General features: G+C 46.6%; 1 protein-coding gene and 1 long non-coding RNA gene across 10 annotated transcripts in view; both read right to left on the bottom strand.

Annotated features, from left to right (window-relative positions):
* ZBTB16 (zinc finger and BTB domain containing 16) overlaps window positions 1-18,565 on the bottom strand; it is a 199,007-nt gene that overhangs the window by 87,542 nt on the left and 92,900 nt on the right. The window lies entirely within an intron of this gene.
* On the bottom strand, window positions 33-18,560 carry LOC142820560 (uncharacterized). The gene is made up of 2 exons (XR_012897787.1): window positions 10,785-18,560; window positions 33-10,084 (listed from the first exon to the last, which is right to left on the bottom strand). It is a non-coding gene; the product is annotated as an uncharacterized LOC142820560 (long non-coding RNA).

Raw genomic sequence — 18,565 nt, 5'->3', positions numbered from 1 at the left:
CCATTTTTTTTTGGCTTAGTAAGTCCTTGGAGTACTTTTTTTTTTTTTTTTTTTTGTGCTCAACAATGTTGGTCTCCCCCCACTTTTTCCCCTTCAACAGAATTTTTTTCTGGTGTTTTTTTGGAGGGGAAGGGGAGGTCGATATTTTTGTTTCAACCATCTGGCAACCCTTCACAACATGATTGGGCATTTGACAGACTTTCCCAGCCTGCCTGGCTCCACGCCTTGTTCCTTCCCTTCCCTTCCACAGGAGAGGTGGCTGTGTCAGGGAGATACTCCCCAAATTAGCTGGTGACACATACGGGGCCAGGCCTTATAAGCTTGCGTGAGGCTCCACTGAATTCAACAGCTTTGTCAGCAGAGCGGAGATCAGGCCACTATCTGCGGCTTCAGGAAGGAAAAGGTGAAAAATGCCCACGGTGATTTTTGCTTAATCACACCAAGGGCACCCAAGAATTTCACCCCCTAAGTCCTTACTATTTTTAATTCATTCAAAAGAAAGAAACGATTCCTCCAGACTCCCCTGGGCATTCACACTGCAAAATGCAGAGACAATTGATCAACTGCCAGCTGTCTGGTTCAACTCTGACTTGAGAATAGAGCAAGCAGCAAAAGCCTTATCATTTGACTACATCTTCTGTAAAATATCCCAAGTCTCAAACGCAGCGAAAGGGTCCCGGCTCTGTGATACTGCTAGGATAGTGCTACACCTTCAGAAACCCTCAGCTGATCCGAAAACAAGAGCTTTTCTATTTTTAGTCATTATCAACCTAATAATACTTCCCAACACTCATTCAGTTTAATTACTTTATTGGAGGACAAGAAATAGGCTCTCCAGTTTTAACACTTCTGATGTTAGGAAGTAGTAAAATGTTCTAACTGGTTAAAAATGACACTAGTTTGCCTGCCTTTGGTGTTTCTGAAACCTTAATTGTGGCTCGGGCAGTGGATGTAAAGATCTTTGGCTGTTTCATAGCTTTGATTTCTACTCCCTTTCACCATAATTGAGGTGTTGCATTACAAGTACAGCAGTGGCATTTTCAGAGTAAAAAAACCCCAACAACCCATATGTATAGATATTCCTCAAAGCTTCACTTACAAGACAGAATTTTTCCCCATTGTGCTTAATGTCTGTGCTTAGCTTTTTTTATTGTTCTGTTTTGTTTAGCCAGGAGAATGGTCCGTGTGCTGTAACTGTTTTTACTGCGTTATGCCCTGAACGTTAAAGTGTACCTGACATCTAGAATGACATTCAAATTGGGGCTTGAAAACAGAAGTGTTTGAGATGTAATAGTGGACCTGGAAATTGTGGGTATGTAAGCGCGCTGTTGGTAACGAACTCACGCCCCTTTTCTGTGTGGCAGCACAAAGCATCTAGAGGTGTGTTTCCAACATACAACATGAAGATGAAACTGACTGTTCCTGCCTCAAACACCACATGTCACGTGCTCTCCCACCCTTTCCCTACTTGTACTAGATTTCATTTCGAGCCATAAAAGTTATCAAGACGACCGACTGAGCACATCTGTTCAAACAGGGTTTTATAAAAGGACCCCTTTAAACGCTGCAAGTCCACTCCACTGCTTAGGTGTTCAGCTACCTTCATAAACCTGCCTTTCCTACAAAGGCAGACAAGTAATGCCTCATTAACCTTCCCAACTAATTTTACAGTTTACTAAAACTCTGTTTTCCTGCACCCATTTAACCGTCCCTGACTGTGATAAACTTTTATGGGGATGACAGAGAGGAGAAAGATTGGCAACGAGATTAACAGAAAACTACATGTTTCCACATTAAAGTCTTGCAATTTTTTTCCACAGGGATTGGATAACAGGCACGGCCTTACAGAACAGAAGTGGTGGAAGCAACAACTTTGAGTCAAAAGCCTACCAGAAGTCTTCCTGTCTACAGGAATCTGTCTGCAAGAGGTTTCCTTAGTGCTCTGACAACGACAAGGCATATTCTACCCTGACTTACAGTGCTACTGCAGTGAAATCCCCAGCAGGTGAGTGAAGGGTGTAAGCCACAGATGAATCTGACCAGGAGTATTCCTGCGTGCCTGGTGTTCAAAGAATGGAATTCTCTCCAGATTTCTCACCCTCTCTGGTGTTACTTAATTCAGCCTGGTTCATCTCAGAGCCAAGGAGAAGTTCCTCTAATTTACTAAAAACCTCTGCTTAGTAGAAAGAGATTTTTCCAAAAGTCTTGCATGAAGTCTTGCTCAAGATACACATTGAAAGGCTTTGCAGTTTTCTGGTCAACTGCATCCAGTTACCATCCCCATCCTACTCCATCAGGATGAGGCGGGACAGCATCCAACTAGGGTTTGCATGCTGCCACAAAGTGCTTTACTGCTGCCGTAAAAACAGAGGGGAAAAAAGATAAAGGAACCGTACATGTTAAGCAAAATGCAGGACAATGTAGCATGTTAAGGTGACTCTGGCAAGATCACTAAAGCAGTCCAGAATTCTTGGAGGTCTGTCCTCTCAATGCACTGAAACCAGTATGCTTGTGATAAACTCTGAAGTAGGCTTTACACCAGAGTTTTCCTTATTCGGACACCACATTTGTTGGTGACAAGCCTGCCTTGAGGATTTGGCAGAGACATCCTTCAATGGTGCGCCTCACAAACCCAGGGGGAATTTTGAATGAATTGCTTAGGGTGTTTTCTGACTCCCATTAAAAGTCAATGGAAGGAGGATAGCTAGAAACCATCCACCACTATAGAAATAACTCCTGTGGGTTCTTACTTAAAACCCACCAACGGCCATTTGGAAACAGAACAGGGGTACCTCTTCTCCCAGACAAGGGAAAGCTGAGCTCTTCGCTGGGCTGTTTGGGAAATGACAGCTCTTAGACCCACTTCCTTTCATCGTGCCTGGAAGGCCCACAGAACCTGCAACCTACGTTTTCAATACTACACACGACAGCCACATAGGTGTTCCATTTTCATTGTAAAGCACAGCATATCACTTCTCTGAGTTTGAGCACGGGTTCAGACAACGCATTCCTCCAAAACAGTTAGCCCCATTTATTCTAAATCTAAACAAAAAGAGGCGATAACACTTTCTTCTCTGGCATTGTGTCTAGTGCAAGGAGACCAAGAGGAATCTAAATGACACAGTGAACACCGGATTCCCTTCCAGCTGTATTTCCACAACTTACCAGTGAGTGTTTCACATGTAACAAATATATTCTCACCCCCTGACAAAACACAAGAGATTAATATAGAATGTCAAATTTCTTGAAGTGCTGGACACAACAAGACTGTGAAGGGAAAATATGGATTTTTTTTTAAAAAAAATTGCTAAGTAAATTTATGCATTGTTATTGCTTTACTACCTAATTAATTCAGTAATTTCAAAAACAATTGTATTTATGTTCCATTTACCACATCAAAAGTACAAAGAAAAAAACCACACTGATGCTAAAATAATACCTCAAGGCATCTATTTTTAATCGGTTAAAAAAATGGGTTTCTATACAATCTCTTTTGGGCAGACCACCAACTCTAGGAGAGAGAAAACAGCCAAGCCCTCTATGAAGGCCTTCCTGGCTGCCGAAAACAGAGCTTGTCAAAAAAAAAAAAAAAAAAAAAAAAAAACACACACCACACAAATCCATAATGGCCTGAGGCTCCTCTCCAATCTATTTTCTGCTCAGCTGGTTTTAAATGAAGTTATTATGAGTCATTAAAACACCCGCAAGCCTGTGGAAGTCAGCCAATTACAATTTTAAATTTAGCCTGTTCTCTACCCCATTCTCTTGTTTTCTTCTTTTGCCCACATAAAGCCGCTGTGGGTTTTTTTTTTTTATGATTATTTTTTCCCCTTTCCCCTATTTCACCCAAAGTGGAAGAGACAGTTATAAAAATGTCTTGTATTTTGTGTCAAACACACACTCATGGGCCAAAAGAAGGAAACCAAGAGTAATCTCTATGATTGGGAAATGCAAAAGATTGGTTTTGGAGATGGTGGTGGTGGTGTGTGTGTGTTGGGCGGGGGGGTTGTATTAAAAAAAGTCAGCAGCGAATCTAAAATTTTTTTTTTAAAAAAACCCATAGGTTTTAGAAAGGTAAAGACAGGCTTCTAAATTGAGCATGAATGTCAGGGTAAGTCACCAAATATGATGAGCTCATTTCGTTTTTAAATCTGGAAGGTAATGGTCTGTGCTGTGCTATTAGAGCAAAGGAACAATTTTCAGCTTTCATGTAAACCTCATTGTACAATTGCCTGGGATATAAAAGCAGCCCCCACCCAACCCAAGTGGAGCTTGTTGAATGCCGTTTCCGCCATAATCACAGTGGTTTATGCTGCTTAAAGCAGGTTTATAAACATCTACTGTTATCTTTGGGACAATCTGGCTGACTAGCACATGCATTTCAAATCAGTCTAAATGCTCTTATTTGCTCTCAGAAGGTGGAAAAGGCTCATCGGGGAAGAAAAGTCGCATCCAGATTCAATGGGGGAGCACAGCACCCAGAAGGACACGTTGGCCATGGAGATAAAAAACCCTGCAGATACTGACCCATACCCAGCCCACCTACATGGCCCTCCCCTCTGCAAGGTAGAGTTTCCAACCCTTCCCACAAATAGCATTGTACAGTGGTAGTGCGTTTGGTTCCGCACAATTAGATCCGTAGCAAGTGGTTATAGATGTTTAGACAATTGTTAAAGCCTCCCGAATGGCTCGCATACAGGCAATTGGGATAACCATCTTGTCAGGCGGTGATGTTGATGGGGGCGTTTTCTGGGCACTGCCGGCGCTCCCACATTACCCCAGCAATGGCACAGTGCGCCCCCTACATTTCCAACAGCGTTGCTAATTTAGGGGAGCACGGACGTTTTCATCCCCTTGAGACACTTGAGGGCAGGGATAGGATCCAGAGTGACTTAGACAAATTGAACGATTGAGCCACAAGAAATCGGATGAGGTTCAACAAGGCAAGTGCAGAGTCCTGCCCTTGGGACGGAAGAATCCAAAGCATAGTTACAAGCTGGGGACCAACTAGCTAAGTAGCAGTTCTGCAGAAAAGAATCCACTGGGGGTTACAGTGGATGAGAAGCTGGATGAGTCAACAGTGTGCCCTTGTAGCCAAGAAGGCTAATGGCATATTAGGTTGCATTAAGAGGAGCATTGCCAGCAGATCCAGAGATGTCATTATTCCCCTTTATTCGGCTCTGGTGAGGCCACATCTGGAGTATTGTGTCCAGTTCTGGGCCCCCCACTACAAAAAGGATGTAGACGCATTGGAGAGGGTCTAGAGGAGGGCAACCAAAATGATGAGGGGGCTGGAGCATATGACCTATAAGGAGAGGCTGAGGGACTTGGGTCTGTTTAGTCTGCAGAAGCAAAGAGCGAGAGGGGATTTGAGAGCAGCCTTCAACTTCCTGAAGGGAGGTTCCAAAGAGGATGGACAGAGGCTGTTCTCAGTAGTGAGGGATGGCAGAACAAGGAGCAATGGTCTCAAGTTGCAGTGGGGGAGATCTAGGTTGGATATTAGGAAAAACTATTTCCCTAGGAGAGTGGTGAAGCACTAGGATGGGTTACCTAGGGAAGTAGTGGAGTCTCCATCCCTAGAGGTGTTTAAGGCTCGTCTTGACATAGCCCTGGCTGGGTTGATTTAACTGGGATTGGTCCTGCCTAGAGCAGGGGGCTGGACTTGATGACTTTCTGAGGTCTCTTCCAGCTCTATGGTTCTATGATCCCACAGTCCATGTCACAACACCTTGGCACGGACCTACGCCCTTTTCCAAATGCCCAGCAACCTCCCTCACGGGAAGTGAACGCTCCTTCGCCAGAGCAAGCTCTTTGCGCCTCCCCAATTCCCATCCATCGATTGATTTTACAAGATACGTCAGTTCTCAGACCGCCAGGCACAGCTCTGCAAACCCAGTGGGCTCTCTCGCTATAGTTATACATGTATAGTTATACAGCTAGTCCCCCCAGCTCCGTTTTCTAGTTGCATACAGGATGAACGCTCACACTAAGCAGTGTGCCTCTCCAGAGGGTCTTTACAGGTTCTCCACTCTCAGCTTCCAGAACAGGATTAAAAATATGTACATAAACCCAGAGAATATTTTGTTACTGGCCTCTATCCCCTTCCATGCTTCTGAGGCTACATCTAGACTTGAGTATCTTTTTCCGCTTCACTGTCGAAAGAGGCTTTTCCGAAATTTGACACGTCTACATGGTGCTCAGTTTTGGAAAAACCTGCTCTTTTGATACATCCCTTATCTCTCGTAGAATGTGAGTTACAAAGTTGGAGAAAAAGCACGTCCACTTTTTTGAAATTTTTTTTTCGGAAAAATGGACTCATTCCTTGGACGTGGCATCGCTTTTCCGGGATGCCTCCGGTATCCCGGAAAAGCAATGCCATCTAGGCGTAGCCTGAGATATCAACGTACTCCTGATCTCATACCAGGTTAACTGCATACAGGTTAACATCAGCAGGAGAGCAGGATCACTTACATTCTCCCAATGAGACTTTGGGTGTTGTGGACTAAAATTGGGGCTCCCTGAAGAAACACTCCTTTAGGAATTCCTGATTTTTGAGGGGTTGCCAACACCTCCTCCTTTCCCCCCCCCTCACAAACTCTTTGGGGGCAGCCAGTATACAGAACCCCTCATCCCCAGCCCAGCTAGCCTGGTTGTGAAGAGAAGGCTCATTTGGGGAGACACCTAGCTAAATATCTTTTTCCAAATGGTTCCCTACACCTTGCCAGTTAACGGCAGCATAAGGTATTTATTATATAGTAGAGTTTGTCTGAGTGTGTCTGTCTGCTCAAGAACTCTTCTTAAACGGTAAGAGTGTGGGCCACCAAATTCGGTACACAGCTTCCTTTTAACATAACTTAACTCAAGGTAAGGGTTTGGTTGTGCCAGGGAAATTGGGGTGTGCCTGGAATGGAATTGCTTCACAGAAAACCATACAGATAAGAAACAATCACCAGGCAGGTGAAAGGGGTTGGTTGCACCTTATCCCCAAGTCTGCCCCAGCCTCCCACCCCTCGGGTGCCTTTCAGGGAGGGTGGGGGAGGCTGAAGCCTCACCCCCACCCCCACCCCAATTTGTATGGGAACATTGCTGGCTGTTTCCCTAGGTCAGGAGGAAGTGCAGAAAACAAACAAAAAAATTGAGTTAAGGACCCAAGCAATGCCAGGTAAATCTTCTAGCATAGCTGTAATGTCATGTACCCAGTGCATTTGATTAGACCCTCGACAAGTTCTGCAGCTTTACACGTGGTGCACGGGGATTATGGGAAGAACTTGCAAGATGTTCAGCTGCAAACTCCACCCGACTGAAGGGAGTTCTTCCCAAAACCGGAAGATGGGTTTTGGTTTTAATGCCATGTGGGAGTGAAGCTTTTCAGAAGTGACCTGTTTACTACCAACCATGCCAGCAGAGAAACAGCACAAGGCATAGGTCACAGGAAGCACCACAACATTCCAAATCACATCCCAGCAGGCCAGGTGAGTCAAGCTGGGATGGAGGAAGAGGGGAGAGCCCCAGCTGCATGCCTGGGCTTTTTCCTTGAAACATTCTGATCCCAGGAAGGGTTCAGCTTTCGGAGACAGGCGGTGGAGGTGTGATGCGAGAGCTTTGTCATCATCCGGGGTGCAACAACTGAGAAAAGCATGGAGGTCAGGCGGCTAACCCTCCCCATCCGAATTTGCCTTTCTGCCTAGGTCCTTCGTCACAGCAAACTCCTACCTACTTGCAGGCAGGGTGAAGGTCAGCACTGAGAGACTGACCACTCCCAGGGTCCTGCGCGTTGGTTGGCTTGTGGTCAAAGCCAAATGCAATGCTAGAGCTGTAGGCTTGGAGTTTTGCATGGCTGGGTGTCACCTACACCATGGCTCCAGTCTCTCAATGTCTCAACTGATGGTCAGACAGCAAGAACAACAAAAATAGCTGAGCTTTTGTAAATTCAGGAGCATTCCATCCTTTGGGCCCTTTGGCTTCCTTCCTCTGAAAACATTCTCCCTTCAGCTCTCTAAAGGAAATCAGCCCCACCTGAAGGGGACAGCTCAGAATTCAAAGCCTATGCATACATGAGACAGAAAGGCATTTGACAAAGTACTAACCACGTCATATCAACTTCATTTGCCTGTTCCTCCTCCCTCAGCCCTCCCATTGCAGCTCATGAATTTGCAGGACTTTTTTGGGAATAAAAAAAAAATTCTGTTTATCAAAAAAGCGAGGTTATTACGCAATTTCCACTCCCCCCTTCAAGTAATGTTCTGACGGCCTCCTCTCCGAGGGGAAAAAATGACAAATCCAATCCAAAATTCAACAGCCTGTGTTCTGTTCAAAAAGCACACAGTGTACTGTACAGCCCATAAAACTCCAAACAGCCTCCAGACACTTCTGCAATCGTCCTCCATCAAAACACTTTGTCTTGCATACAAAAATAAGATACAGTGCTGAACAGAATACAAAATCAGCCCATTACAGTACAGGGAGGCTGCTACTTAGCAACAAGGGGGCTTTAAAGCAGCGATACTCTACAGGAAACAAAATCTGTCAAGCCTGTTGGGCAAATGATAAACATTAGCAGTATTAAAAAACACAAAAGCCATGTAAATGGATTGCACGCAAGATGGGGAAGGAATTTGAAGGATGCATCTTGGGTTGAGGAGGGGGGAGGATTTGATTGCCAGGTTCACCCCAAACTCAGATGCAGACTCCTGAGTATGTTTGTGTCCTTTTTTTCGGGAGGATGGGGAGGCTCAGGAATGGTTTCCAATACCGCAGCCTATGGTGAACTTTCCGAACTTTCCCATCTTGTATGCATGATGAGAAACCTGAGAGAAAATGGGTTACAGTGCGATGATCACATATAGTTAGCAGTATTAATGTGGACAGATGTGCATAAGATTTATTTGCTACAGAGCGTATTATGGTGTAATGGGTCCTGGCATTATACTCTATGCATAATGCTTAGCAGAACACCTTGAATAATAAAAAGCATCCAAAAAGAGGCGGGAGGAGTAGTGATGGTTGCAAAATAAATGTATTTCATCAGGTAAAGGGGAAAAATACCCTGGCTCTGGAACAACAGCAGGGGCTAGGATTCCAGCCAAAACGGGAGCTAAAAAGCAAACCATATTCTTCCAGTCTCAGCTTAGACTCTTGAGGCAGAAGAGGAAGGCAGGGAGGGGCTGGGGGGAGAAGAAATGTATTTTTCATCAGCCAGTGTATAATTTATAAACAGCATTAAACAGTTTTTGTTTTCTTTTTTTCCTCTCTCCTGTGTATGAGGGTTGGACAGCAGTCAAGCCTGCATTAATTTCTGCTTTGGGTACAGTGTGTTCTTGGATGCACATCTGCGAATGATCATAAACTCTCTGGAATGCTGGCAGAACATCCAGACCTGCCGGCAAGCCGATGACATCACTCTGGGAATAAATTTGGGATGCCAGCCAAAATTCAGAAAGGGAGGGGGGAAGGAGGAGTGTGTGGGGGGAGAGAGTGAACAATTCCCAAAGAATCTCAGCGCTTCCCTTTCTTTTTAACTTTGCACCGATGTACACACTGATTTCAGCAAATAGTAGTTTTAAAAAGCAGCGGCAAGAGAGGCAGTTTAGTTCCAAGATGAACTGTCTCCTCTCAGATACTTCATGAGAAAACGTCTTCTGTAGCTCAATGCTTAATAAGGAGATAAACGCTGAACATGAAGAGGAAGAAAAGTTTACATTTATTAGAGGCAGGTAGCAAATGAATGGACCACAGCTTTAGATCTCGGCTGATAAAGCCAGCTCTCTCAGATGCACGGCAGTTGTGGACACGCCAGCCGAGGGAGGGGGTACACACTCGGTGAGCACACAACACAGCCGGTGAAAGGAGGAGGTGACTAGTGAACCCTGGGGCATCTTAGCTCCATGCATTTTGCTGCTGCTTTTGTTGGAGCCTTTCTGCTCCTTCTTGCCAGGCCCCAGATTTCAGCTGTCAGGATGCGCCTTTGCTCGTCACACCAAGGGGCTGAAATCGGAAAGCCTGCATCACCTCACCTTCTTGTCATGCCGATGTATATCAGACGACAGGAAGAAGAGGCAGCTTCTTTGCTTCGGGGGTCAGAATCCTACAAGTGCCAGAGCAGAAGCAATCTGGGAAAGGATCCCAAAAAATCTCATCCTAGCTCTACACCACCCAGTCATGTGCTTCTCCCCATCCCCCAGAGGCCTCTAACCCTACTGCATGTATCCTCATGACCTTTGAACCCTCCCGCACCCCATAGCCAAATCAACTTGTCTTAGGGGCTAAGAAGCTAGGCTCAGATTTTGGCTGCCCTTAAACCATGTACAAAATAAAAATGTATACCCTCTCTCCCCGGGCAGAATCCCTGTGCTCCTTAAGGATGAGATGCCATGGAACTTTAGTGCCAGCTGTGGCATTGTGGGGCACGAATGGGATTTGGTTCAGGAGAACCAGACTGTGGCCAGACGAGCCTTTCCTTCACTGAAATCAACAAGCTGCCGAGGCCTGCTCAGAGGCCAACGCCTGCTGCACTTAGGAGTCACATAGGCACATAGCTCCCAACCAGCCACCTTTGTCTCCTTGGCACAACAGCGTCCTTAGCAACAAGCTGTCCAGAAATGCAACTCTCTGCCGTCTGTGCCACGTCGCGGACACCAACCTGCCAAGCAGCACAATGGAATAAACCAAGCACACACACAGCCACGCTCGGGGCATTCTGTTAAGATTGAGAATCTGTCAGCAGGGGTTACAAAAACTCCAAGGGACACCCGGGCTTTCAAAACAATGATCGCAAGGAATCCTACCTTTGCAGGCCAGTGTTCCTTGTGGTTGCTTGTTTGGAATTCCATAAAGGATTTGTGGATTAGAATGTGTACAGGTTTTTTTCTCCCTTGCACAACACACATTTTACAATGGGCGTGTCCTGAAGCAACCCCTATTGTAAACACTTTTTGAAACATTCCTCTTCGGAGCCCACTAAGGCCACGGCCGATCTTTTGCAGAAAATGGGCTTGATGATTCACTGTTCTGTTCATTCTGTTCACTGAGGGATAGCTCAGTGGTTTGAGCATTGGCCTGCTAAACCAAGGGTTGTGAGTTCAATCCTTGTGGGGGCCATTTAGGGGAAATCTGTTGGGGATGGTACTTGGTCCTGCTGTGAGGGCAAGGTCCCTTCCATCTCTATGAGATACGTATATCTCTGGGGCACCTGGCATTAGCCACCATCATATACTGGTCCAGACAGACCTTTGGCCTGCCCCAAGATGTGTCTACAGTAAGCAGCTTTTAGCAACAAGGCTGTATTGAGACAGTCTTGTCAATAAACGTTAGCTTGTGTGAATGCGGTTTGTTAGCACTTTTGCTGACAAAATACTTCCACCCCATGCAAGGGGATTTCATTTTGTCGGCAAGAGCACATAGAAACTACAAGGCACCAACAGCTGTTCTGGAACACCTAGAATTTGCCCTGGCAACATCCCCCTCCCTTCAGATCAACTAGGTGTAGGTGTGGTCTGAAGAAAAAATTAAAAGCTACAATGAATGAAGCTCCAAGCCGGCCACTTGCTCTCTGCAACCTGAGCATGCAGAGGTTTTTTGTGGATCAAGGCTATATACGCTCACTTAGAAAGAGATGCATTGAACATATCTATGCAGTTAGCAGTTGTTGGTTCAGAGAACTCCAACTCTGCTCATTAAAGCCAATGGAGCATGTAAACTGTATGTTTCAAATAGCTTGAGCTTCTCCCCCCGTTTCCACCTCCAGCCCTCTTTCTTTTTCCTGGGAGGAAAAAGATTTCAACTTCAATGTTTCCTAAGACCCGCCTGTAGTCAAGTCAGCCATCTTAACTGGATAGACACACATGCAATACTCATGCACACACACTATTCTATGAAAAAACACACCCTTATTTGCTTTTAAACAGACAACAATTATTTATAGGATTGGAGGGTGGCACTTTTCCAGACCACATCACCCTGTCTCTGCTGGTCACAATGTCACAACGGCCCCCATACACTTAAGCACTTTCGCTCAATGAGCCCGTGATCTTGTCCTGCGTGGCAAACACACCAGCAGTTTGCTATAGCCTGTCCACTCGTATAGGAATAGATAAGCCAAGTCCCAAAGAGCTCTGGGTTAAAAGAAAGCCATATGCAAAGGATGTAGGGAAAGGGACAAAAACAAGCATTAAAACCCCCCAAACAAACAGAACAGTAGCAAACTATCCCTTGCAGACATACTTGGTCATTGGTAGCAGGCATCACAGCTTTGATACAGGAAGAACAACGGCTTCATAGACCAAGTCAGTGAGAGCTTTCATAAAATTCTAAACCCAGAAGGGATCACTTAGACTTAGCTATGTAGCATTCCCCCCAGTGTGTCATGCACTGAGTTCATACACCTCGTATCAGAATCCCAGCACTTTTTAAAGGTTCTTTTTAGGAAGGCATTCCACAAGTCTCTTAATAAGAGAAGGAAAATGGGATAGATAGGCCAGACCTCAGAGACAAGCCTGCATCAAAAGACGAAAGAATAAGAAGAAGTGGACCAAACAGAGTGATCATTAGGACATGCTTTGCTGGGAGATGGAATTAGGCATAGCAGCCTTCGTGTCTATTTCAAATGTTTTCTTCTCCTTATGTAAAAGTGACAACGTGGGTCAAACACGTTCAGAACTGCCAACTCCTAGTGTTCACACATCATGTGATTTGCTTAAAAATCATGAGATTAAAAAAAAAATGCGCATTTGGATTTTGTTTGCCTTCCGGTGTTGGAATATTTAGAGATCACATTTTCCAGCTTTTCTCCACAACTATGAAGGGCTAGAAAACTTAAAAATAAATAAATCCGAGACTGTCAAGAACTCTTAATTTCATCAGCTGGAGCTTTGAGAAAGGCCACCAAGCATTGTGTGGGGCTTGTGATAACATTGGAAGGAGTAGTGTCAATGCAGATTCACCCCTCTTGTGCTTATCCTTGATAAATAAAACTGGTAGATACTGAACTGAGCACCAAAAACAAGGTCCCGAGCTATGTCTATTTATACCAGCCAAGGATCCAGCTCTACAGTCTCTCAGCTTCTCAGAGAAACCTAAAAATAGTTAGAAAGTTTTTTTCTTTCTTTCTCCCAATCTCCCACAGCTGCCTTAGAGCATTTCTCCTTTCCTTATGACCGGGAACCCCTCCACCCCCCAAAAAATGATTTCTCTCAGCACACCACCAGAACTGACAGCAGGTTATGTGAAAGACAACATGCATTGAACTGTATGTTATAAAACAAGCACAGATTCAGTGTTCATCCCTCCCCTCTGCACCTCCTCCTGACTCCCATCTCTCTCATTACAGTGCAATATGACCTCCGTTGGAGTCACAGAACAAGCCTGGGCAGAACAATCTTGTTAATTTGTTTTTGTTCCTTAATTAAACTGATCTTTGTCATCAGGTATCCCCCATAAATGTCTGATGAGTTGAACACATTCAAAGGGAAATGAAAACTTCAATTAAACCGAACATTTACTATTGCCATCCTCTGAGGGTCCCTCCGCTCCCCCAAAAGCCTAAGTCATAAGGGTCCCCTACAGAGCAAACTTCTAATTAAACAAATTGTCCAGTTTGACAATGAAAACAGATTTAGGAGCTTCATTTTAGCATGCCTGTCACTGAAAATATGACCTCATGTGGCTACAGTACAAGCCCATTTCATAGTGGGGGGAGGGAGAAGAAAGGAAAAAGAGAGCTATAAAGCGCTCGTGTTTTAATAAACAACAGTGCTGGAATGAAATGCGGTTGTTTTTGAGCGTTAGAACAGCTCCTTCTGCCTCCCCCGCCTGCCCGATTTCACCCAACCCCAGACAGATTAGAAAAAAAATTAATCTTGTATGATGACAAACTTGGCTCGACATTCACTGTACATACTGTACCCACAAGGCTGGCAGCCAGCCAGGGACTGGCGCGGGGCCAAAACTACAACAACAAACACAGGCAGCGCAAGCCAAAAAAAGGAGGCGGGGGGAAGGGAAAACACAGCTGAGATGCTAAGTGCAGTACACGCGGCCTGCCACAATGCCATGCATTAACCAGAGCCGCCGTCACACCCTGCATGGACAGCGTCTATTCATCACCAGACAGCCGGCACCATCGCCCCGGGCGCAGTAAGTGCAATCTGGATGAACTCTGGGAGCTTCGGGAATCTACCCCGACGGTAACGTTGCTCAGAATCCAACCCCATTCAAATCACACACGATCGGTGGAGCCAGTCCTGCAAAAACTCACTGTTGGGACTAGTATGTGCTACTGTGAGAAGAACAAAGGGAGGCAAGTGAGAATAAGGACCATCCCAAGTGAAGTGCAGGCAGGGCCTTGCCTTAAAAGAACATAAGAACGGCCAGACTGGGTCAGATCAAAGGTCCATCCAGCCCAGTATCCTCTCTGCCGACAGAGACCAATGCCAGGTGTCTCAGAGGGAGTGAACAGAACAGGTAATGATCAAGCCATCTCTCTCCTGCCATCTCTACCCTCTGACAAACAGAGTCTAGGGACACCACTCCTTACCCATCCTGGCTAATAGCCATTGATGGACTTAACCTCCATGAATGTATCTAGTTCTCTTTTAAACCCTGTTATAGTCCCAGCCTTCACAACCTCCCCAGGCAAGGAGTTCCACAGATTGACCGTGCGCTCTGTGAAGAAGACCTTCCTTTTATTTGTTTTAAGCCTGCTGCCTGTTAATTTCATTTGGTGACCCCTAGTTCTTATATTATGGGAACAAGTAAATAACTTTTCCTTATTCACTTTCTCCACACCGCTCATGATTTTATAGACCTCTGCTTTTATAAAAGCAGAAATAAAACAGGGATATTCTCATATAAAGTCTCTAGCCTGACCAGATCAATCTTTATGAAGCCAGTCACAGCTGACTTTCTCTGATATGTATGGAAGGAACACTGGCCTAGGGACGGGAAAAAGAAGAAAAAAGCAGCACTAGAGCTATTGCTGGGGGGGGCGGGGGGGGGGGGGAGAGAGAGCTCTCCAAGCAAAGGGATGCATTTCCATTTTGAATGCCAAACTCATGGATGTGCAAGGATCCAGATGTGCCCGATAAGCTCATACACTCAGTACTATCACACCATCGCACATCTGGATTTCAGAGTCCACCTGGGATGACAAGAGAGGGTGCAGAGGAGGAACAAGGAACTCGCTGGGGCAGAGTGCATCCTTTCGCTCGGCCTGTACAGCGCTTCGCCTAACGAGCGTTCTAGGTCTTACCGCCATAGTCCTCGTTGTGTGTGCCAGGTTACTGGGCAGTGGAATTCTGTGGAGCACCGGTATTCTGTGGTCCTGCCTTGAGGGCGGGGGGCTGGACTCGATGACCTCTTGAGGTCCCTTCCAGTCCTATTATTCTATGATTCTATGATTCCAGTCCCATCCATGCCCCTGACAGGGAGTGCTGAAGAGAGGTCCATAAAGAAAGGGGCAGGAGTGCCAGAGATCTAGGAAGAGAGCTACATACCAGTCACATGACGATTCCTGGCTCCAGTCTGTCACCCATCTCCCAAGAGCACACCACCCCCAATTTATGCCCGTTTCAGGGGGGAAGGCACTACGCTGAACCTCACTGCAGGACAGCAGAAAGGTCAGCTCGTTCACGGCCGGTCTCTCAAAGCTGGGACGCAGAGTAGGAGCTGCATCCTGAGGGGGATTCACCTTCTATTAGGTCAGGAGAATTGCTCATTTAGAAACTGCACCAGTCCCAAACTTGCATGGCTTGGATAAAAGGCCACCAGATCATCCCTCATTTACTCACCAGGAAAAGCCAGCCCTGTGTGTAGTAAGTTCTCTTGTGGAGTCCAGCTGCCCGCACTCCATCAACACAGAAGAATGGGGAAAGTCAGGCACAACAACTCTTAGCTCTGCCCAACCCCCTAAGTGAGGGGTGGGGGACGTTTTTGGGGTTGGGAAGGCCGCTGATCCACAGAAAAATCAGTCAGGGGCCGCACAAAAGTGAGAAGCAAAAGAGACACCTTAACGACACGGCCCCCAACTTGGAACCAGAAGGACACTCCCCACATTCCCCTCACACACCAGAGCTGGGGGGGGGGGCTAGTAGATTTTGTAAGGCCCCCCCAAGCTCTGGGATGGGACCCAAAAATGAGGGGTTCAGTGTGGGAGAGCAGGCTTCTGGGAAGAGGGCTTGAGATGCGGGGTCTGGGTGGGAGAGGGGGAACTGGGGGGTTGGGCTGGCCTGACTCTGGCCCACTTGGGGCTCCCAACTGTGGGGGGGAGAGGAGCTCCGAGCCTTGGGGGGCAGATAAAGGTAAGTTGCAGCCCCTGGGTCTGAGGCTCCCCACCCCTGCCCTAAGTGACCAGACCTGCTGGCATACTTCACTCATGGCCTGCTTCCCATATTCCAGCCACAGGCCTCCCCCCCTTAAGTAATGGCTGCCTCTTGTGTCAGGTTCATGCTGCTGGAATCACAGGCGAGAGCTTGCTGCCTTACACCCCATGTGCCAGGCCACCCTCCAAGTCTGGTTGTGTTTATTCTAGCCTCGTCAGGATCTCCAGTGTCCACGTGTTGCTGGAGTACGTCAGAGGAGACTCGGTGATCCATGCTCAGCTCTGCACGGGTCACCTACTAGGAGATATCTGTGCGCCCGTGGTTCCCACTTGAACCTTAACAGGATGGCAGAAGCAGCACCACCGTGCTTGAAGAGCAAGGACGGCAGAAACATTTCCGCGAGAGGCATGAACTTGAGTTAGAGAATGTTCCTGCTTTTGGGGTCTCACACGTGTGATCTTTCACTACCACAGCATTGGCTGGGACTAACACGTGGCATTTATCCAGCGCTTTACAGAAGCAAGGGGGGGGTCACTTTAGGGGTGGGGAAATGGACCATTTGTACTGTGTGTGTACAGCACCAAGCACAAGGAGCCTGGTCAAGGACTAGTTTGCACAGGCACAGAAATAAAACGAGCAGGAGGTCCAGTGACTTGACTAAGTCCACATCGGGAAGGAACAGCAGAGGAAGGATTAGAACTTACTGCCTTCTGACTCCCTCGCCCCCTCCCCTCATGTTTATTCCTACAGACCATAAGGCAGAAAGTAAATTAAGCCTTGTAAATTCACGTGGACCCTATGAGTCCAACTCCCCTGCCCCGTCCCAGCAGAGAGCCTCTGAGGCCAGATCAGCTGACCCAGGCTTGCCCCACAGAGCTAAAAATAGCAGTGCAGAACATCTACACTGCTGCTTTTAGCGCCCTGGCGCAAGCCCTGTAAGCGTGAATCACCTGACCTTGGCTCAGCCTCGCTGCTGAAGTGTGCTGGGTTTTTGGGAGCGCTGCAGGTTACGTCTACACAGCACAGTGGTCTCGGGGTTTCCAAGCATTTGTGAAGTTGGCTTTCCAACGGCTGGGGCCAGGTCTCAGAGCCGGAACGGGTCCCTATTGCACTACAGAAACCTTTGACTCAGGATTGCAACTTGACCTGCAAAATGACAGGCGACACAGGGGGACTTGGGCTTTGACCCACCTCCCTAGCAGCACTGCAGGGCCTTGGTCCCGAGCGTTTGCTGGCCCTAGCCAGACTGATTTGTGCGTGTGGACACAGGGCCGGCCCACAACATTCGGGTACCTGAGGCGGGGAGCTCAAATGAAGTTCCCGTGATCCCTTTTCTCCTGCCTGCCTGTTGTATCTCTCGTGCCCTCCTTCCTCCAGCACAGCACTCCCCCATCTCTGTACATCTAGTGCGGAGAGAATACAAATGCACCAGCAGCAGACAATTTTCTGCACTCTGGGTCTTAGGGACGCCCCCCCCCCCCCCCCACACACATCCTAGTCTGGCACCTGAGGCGGCCGCCTTAGTTCGCCTCATGGTAAAGCCGGCCCTGTGTGAACAAACTTCAAGTGATTTTCCCTTGAATGAATGAGATATGGAGTGGATCTGTATGCACACATTGCCTTTGAGGAAACAGATCCAAGGGTTGCCTGCACTTTTTTTTTTTAAATACAAAATCTAGTTGCATACAGGGCTGCTGGACCAATACAAATTTCAGACTCAATTAACTTGCCAAACACAATGTCTTCTCACAAGTTTAGCATTCCAACCTTTCTATATCTATTTAATTAAAGGGCCTGCATAATTCGAACCCAATAGTAAGATTCATTAGACAGGGTGTCTAATTCTGCAACAGTTTTACTAATGAAACTGCAGCGGGTGCCTGTACGTGGCAAATACAGTATTCTCACACACACAGAGAAGGGGGAAACCACTCCAGTATCATGACAGAAGTTGACGGAGGCAATCAAATAGTGCTCTGCCATGCAGTTGTCCAAGTTTGTTATCCCAGGCTCCTGAGGTACTGCAAATATCTCCCCAGTTAAAGAACTGAAACCAAAAGCTCTGAAAATTAAATTAACTGTCTCTGGAATGAAAAAGGGAAGAGATTCATAATGTACCACTCTACCATGGTTAAAATAACTCTCCCACTACAGACATGCACACACTTAAAATTTGTCAGGGAGTTTCAATAGATTTGGGTGAAAATGACAGAGGCAGCATTTGCCTCCTGGAGCATCAACGTTTCTAAACC

This window comes from Pelodiscus sinensis, chromosome 26 (assembly GCF_049634645.1).
Source record: "Pelodiscus sinensis isolate JC-2024 chromosome 26, ASM4963464v1, whole genome shotgun sequence".
NCBI lineage: Eukaryota > Metazoa > Chordata > Testudines > Trionychidae > Pelodiscus > Pelodiscus sinensis.
Note: the sequence above shows the minus strand (reverse complement) of the source record. Positions and strands in the feature narration are given on the sequence as shown.